The 6,000-nt window shown below is 39.2% G+C and overlaps 1 protein-coding gene across 8 annotated transcripts in view; it reads left to right on the top strand.

The window, feature by feature from the left end:
* The window catches only part of Rapgef2 (Rap guanine nucleotide exchange factor 2), a 228,872-nt gene that overhangs the window by 170,786 nt on the left and 52,086 nt on the right, over positions 1 to 6,000 (top strand). The window lies entirely within an intron of this gene.

Genomic DNA, 6,000 nt, shown 5'->3' with positions numbered 1-6,000 from the left:
CCCCGCCATCTGGTTAACTCTAGTGCTACCTGCCCTTGCTAAATCTGACTGGAGCTTGTCCTTCCTGTAACCATGGTTGTGTCAGAACTCCTCAGAGTCAAGCTGTCTCTGTCGTCATCAAAGATTCTTAGACTACATGACCCAGAAATATTTTGGAATTTCTCAGAGGAAATTTTGTTTTTTTGCGTAAGTGCTTATAAGCAGGTGAAAGTCAGTATTAGCAACGTATTAGCCCCTCATCCCCTGATTTTCAGTTATATACGTGTAAAAGGCAAGGTTTTGCTTCCATTAGAATTAGCTACCATAGAGTTACCTGTCTCAAGGATTACTATTATTATTATCATTATTTTGTTCTTATTTATATAGTTAATTTTTACCTTAAAAAAAAACTTTAACAAAATTGTACTTTTCCTGTAAGGAACATAAAGCAAAAGTGACCCCTGCCTATAGGGTTGAATGACACATGGGTCCGCATAAGGAACCTGAAGAAGTTTCACACAGTTACGGTGTGTAGCTATAAAAGTGCAATTGCTGCCTATTTCTACAAACATTTTAAAGACTAGTTTCAAAAGGAAGCAGTAAACAATTAGTATTGCAAAGAATATTTAATAAAAGTGAAGTAAATGGGAACCACTGATGATGCACAGCACCACATCCTGTATAGAGAACGGCAGTCTCAAAGATTTAGAGCCTGTTCCATGGCTCAGGCTGGCTCTGTGTCATCAGAGTCCCTGCGCGTCATGCATATGTGAAGTTTGGATGGATTTGTTGTAAGATATGAGAACCTCCAACTTTCCTGTGTCTTAATTTCTTCTATATTATTGACTTCCTAAGATTGTTGTAAGAGTTAGTCAAAATAACATATCCATATGTCATAACTTAGAAAAGGGCCTAGCATGTAGTGTCTGTAGACTGTAGTGCAGTCTTAGTCCTGGGTGGGATTTGGCAGTTGAGTTTATATGACACTGAAGTTGAATCATGTACTCTGTCTTTCCGCTGAAGCACTCCACTTTCAGCTAGACTTCATCTACATGTTCTTCTACCCAATGCTTCTTTTCACCATCCAGTAGATTCCCTAGTATTAGTTCATAGTGTCAATCTTTTATGACTGGTGCCACTCTTCTATCAGCTTACTAATTTGTTTGCTTCAGAGATACCAGACACCCTGCTGTATTCAGTTTTACCGCCATCTTACAAATGTAGGAATTAGAGTTTAGAAGAGTTAGCCAGTAGAGAGGGGGTGTTAGTACAGCTCTTGACTAGCATACTTCAAGCTCTGGAATCCAATCTCAGGGTGTATAATTCCAGAAGTCAAGAGGTAGGAGCATGAGATCAGCATTTCCAGGTCTCCTTCATTGCCTAGTGAGTTCAAATCCAGCCTGGACTATAGAAGTTGTCCTAAAGTATGTTGTGGGGGATATCTATCCAGCAGTGTAATCAATAATGTTTATAATTGTAAACTTAAGAAAAGGGTGAGGATGGCCTTTTTGCTTTGGGAGAGAAAGCTCCTGCACTCATGTTGAGTGTCCTGTACCCTAAATGCTTGGGACCAGTAGTAATTTGATTTGGGATTTTGTAGGTGTGGTGGGATAGGATTGGAATGTTTCCATATGCATAATAAGATATCTTGGATCCAAGTCAAATTATGCAACTCATTCATTTCATAGGTGCCTTTAAATAGCTTGAAAGTGATTTTACACAATTTATTTAGCACACCTGAATTTTCACTAAGACATCACATGAGGTCAGATGTAGCATTTTCTGCCTGTAGAGCTACAAGTCCCCAATTTCAGATATTCAAATCTGGGACCTATCCTGCATTTATTTCAACAGCTAATTCAGCATGTAAAGGTTCGTGCTTATACAGAAAGCCACATGGAATACTATTGAACATAAGTCATGTCCTTGTATAAAGTGTCTCTGTTCCAGTTGCTCCTAAAACACTGTAACATAGGAAGATGATGAGCTGATAGGATAGAGCACAGGCCCTCTTCAGCCTCCCTAGCGGCATTTCTGTTCACTCGCATCTCTGTGGTTAGATAGTGTATGTCTGAGTAGATGTGGATGTAGCCGTTTACCATAAGCCATAACAAGACTATACACCCAAAGCACAGACTAACTACGATGGTCATCATTTTGAAAGAATTCTGAGCAGTGAAAATCTGAGCATTTATTTAAAGAAGTGGTCATTGGGTGACTACATGTTCTACATCATTCAAGGGGTGTTCATCACTTTGCAGGATTAGCTAAGCAGTGAGCTCCACACAAACACGATTTGTCGAGAGTCTATTATCTAGACTTTCGGGAGCCATACAGTATGCTAGCTACTAGACTAACAGTGTTAGATGTGACAGCACCTATGATGCCATCGTGAGTATAGCAAGCATGAGCAAGTCACCAAGGAAACAAGCATGATGATTTCATTACGTGCTGTTCACTTCATAGAGAGCACAAGCACCCAGAAATTAACTCCCATCACAGAGTCACTAGACTTGAGAGGTTGCCGAGCAGAGAGGGTAATCTATATGGGTCTGATGTTAGGCTTATGCCCTTTATACTCGGTAGGAAGCTAAGAGGGTTCTTAGGTCTTATAAACTGTTAGTATTTCGAAGGATTCATTACAGTGCCCACCTATTTAATATCCCATGATACATGTGCACTTCCTCCTGATATGTATGTATGTATGTATGTAAAAAAAAAATTCACGTTGTGGGTTTGGACATGTGTGGCCAAGCACTTTCCTAGTATGTATGAGTTTCTGGATCCAATCCCCAGCACCAGTACCCACCTCCCTGCCAAAAACGAAAAAAAGAAAGGAAATCTTACATTGTACAAAATCGTTTGTTTCCTTTGTGGAATAGTGACAATGAGGCCTTCAGAGACAGGTTTATAAGTAGAGCCTGGGTTTAGCAGTTGTGGAATACTTAGAAATTATTATTATGATGAAAAATAATGTTTACTTTTCCTGGTATTCTTCAAGATGTTATCTAAAAAATAAAAATTAATAACACTATAGACTGATCTTTAGTAGAATCAGGTCAAAGAAACCCATGTACACATAGTAAGGGGAATGGTTTTTGAGTTTATTTTGTTTTTGGTGGTACTGGGGTTGAACATAAGCCTGGCAGTTACTCCACCACTGAACTGCACCCAGCTCTCTACCTTTTTTGTTGTCGTTGGGTGGAAGGGGGAGGGGGACGGACCTCATTCAATTGCCTAGGTTAGCCTTGTACTCAGTTTGTAGCCAACTGGCCATGAATTTATAGTCTCAGCCTCAGCATTGAGAATAGTTGAGATTACAGGTCTGTGCCAACAGGATCAGCTAGAATTGCTTTTAAAACCTGAGTTCCTATCAGAAGGGTTTTGTCTATAGTTAAGTATTTTCTGAATTACTTTATGTCACCCCTAGCCTTAGATTTTGCCACAGGTACTGTGGCACCAAGATGTGCCTTGTGCAGGGAACACACCTTAGTGATATGTGTACCTCAGTTATTTCTCCTTTTAACACAGACAGGCCTTCAAGTAATGAAGAATACACAGGGAGGGGTAGTGCTCTCCTGTACCCCAGCCTTCAGGAAATAGTAATATATTCATATATAACCACCATAATATATATGTAATATATAAAAGATTCCTTTGACTTGTCTTACTAATTAATTTCTAGTAAGTATATTTGTGTTATGAATGAAATGCTGGGCCAGTGGAATGATTTCACTGGGTAAAGGTGTTTGTTTCCAATATTACGGCCTAAGTTCAAATGGTAGGAACCACTCAGTGGAAGAAGAGAACTAACTGATAGAAATTTCCCACTGGTCTCCAGTGTGCTATAGTACAGACATAGCTATATATGTACACACACACACACACACACACACACACATATGCATAAACAAATAATTAAATTTAAAATCAATGCTTAAAATAGGTTAATGTTTTCTTTATTTATTTGTATTGGTTAGATAGTGGTTGTGTATAGTCTCAGGTTTATAACACCACCTCCACCCCTTTTAGAACTTCAGACTTATAGCTGAAGTCATGAGGCAATTCCTGATACCATTTTAATATGGAATTCTATCACACAATGCACAAACAGTACAAGTCAGTACTGGGTCTAGCTGGGAGCAGAGCAAAATACTGAGTCTTGCTGTGAGAGTGTTCGTTTTAGAAGATGTTAGTTTAGACCCCCAGTGGCTCTCCCCGGGGTTCCAGGGTTCTCTGTTCTTGAGGCCTGGTTGGAGCCTGGTGTTTGTGCCTGTCAGCCTCAGTACTCCCAACACCCACAGGTCGTTGTTTTGTTTGACTCTGAAGAACTCTCATTATCCCAGCAGCCTCTGGCTGCTTTTCCATCAGGCATGGTAGGGCCACACCAATATACATCCCACTGTACCTCACCTCACCAGGGACACCTTTTATAACATTTGCCTTTCTATGACCTTGATCCAAACTTAGACTCAACAGGATTTAAAATTGTCACTCTGATTTATGGCAAAAAAGATAATCTTAAATTTCCTAAACAGCGCATCTGTATTTCTACTTCAAATGTAAGGAAATAGTTAGTTACCATTTACTCTGTGTAGTGCGTCATTGTTTTGTGCTCTCTTCCATGGAACACAGATAGTGGGGAAGGACCTAAAACTAGTGTGGGGCTGGGGCCATAGATCAGTAGTGGAGGATAGATCTTGCCTAACATTGTATAGGCCTGAGCTTAATCTCCAGCACTTAAAAAGAATACATTTTAAAAAATAAGTTTAATTTCTTTTCCCACTTCTCATTAACACTTGTCTTGGTGATTCTGGGTTAGCAGAGGCTGCAGTTTGGATTGGAGATGTCTATTCACTCTCGTAGTTCCTGCTCCTAGCTGAGCATCTCTGAGCGTAGGGAAGTTGGGTATACTTGTTAAATGGAACTGAATCACTGAGAACAGTCCCCATTTAGCTATGATACCGAGAAGATGGGCCGACATGGGTGAGTCCACAGTAGCATATAGAAGCTGGACAGGTCTCTCCTGTGAAGGATTGAACTCTGACCACTTCTAGGCTTCTCTGCATAGTGACCGACAGGGGTGGGGGTTGGGTGGTGATGTCCAGGGGGAGGAGTCCTGTGAGCCTTGTTTTTTCCTCATTTAGTGAGGAAACATCCACTAGGTAGTTGTAACTTTATTTAATGTTGTTAATCTTTACATTTTCATGCAGTACATGTCAGTCTGAGTCATGTCTGTCAGTGACAATCACTAGGTTTCAGTTACTTATTTTGTAGTTACTGGCTTGATTCTGTCTGTAGGGGGCTTACACACCTGTCTAGTGTTGGTAGAGAAACTGTTATTTTCCTGAGTTGTGTATATTTCACAGTGTCTTCAGTGATTATACTTGTTGAGATAGTTAATGTTTATGATGATTTTATTATTCACTACTGTTCTGATTTCTATGAGCATAGGAGGTTTTTGTTTTGAGGTTGTTGAGGTTTTTTTTTTTTTTGGTATCTAATTGTATGTCATATACTAGATTCATTTTTAAGTTTTATATACTTTGTGTTTCAAAAAATAATACTTCTAAACAGACTTCTAACTATTGTTAAGCATATAAATGTAAGATAGAGATTGTTGGCATCTAGGCAAATCGGAATGAATGTGGAATGTAAATCCATTTTGCTATTGAGTAAAGCCCAAGCATCTCTCTTGGAAAGCTTGTTCTAAACTATAATAGCATTACATTTTTTGGAGAGGGGATGAGAGTCCAAGGAGGGACTGGAATGTTTCTAAGGCAAGCCCTTACTAGATTTTACCAGTTAAATAGGATCAGAGTACAGCAGCAAAGAGAGAATATTATTGGTATCTTACGATACCAGTCAGAGTGTGTTCTAATGCACTACTGGTCCATACTATTGGCAAAATGTACATAAATCTAGTGTCCTTTTATTAATTCAAAAGAATTAGCCAGCTTGGTATGTTTTTTAATGTATTACTAATCAATACTATTGGTATATTGTACACAAATGCAGTTT

Source organism: Mastomys coucha, unplaced genomic scaffold (assembly GCF_008632895.1).
Source record: "Mastomys coucha isolate ucsf_1 unplaced genomic scaffold, UCSF_Mcou_1 pScaffold16, whole genome shotgun sequence".
NCBI classification, from domain to species: domain Eukaryota; kingdom Metazoa; phylum Chordata; class Mammalia; order Rodentia; family Muridae; genus Mastomys; species Mastomys coucha.
Note: the sequence above shows the minus strand (reverse complement) of the source record. Positions and strands in the feature narration are given on the sequence as shown.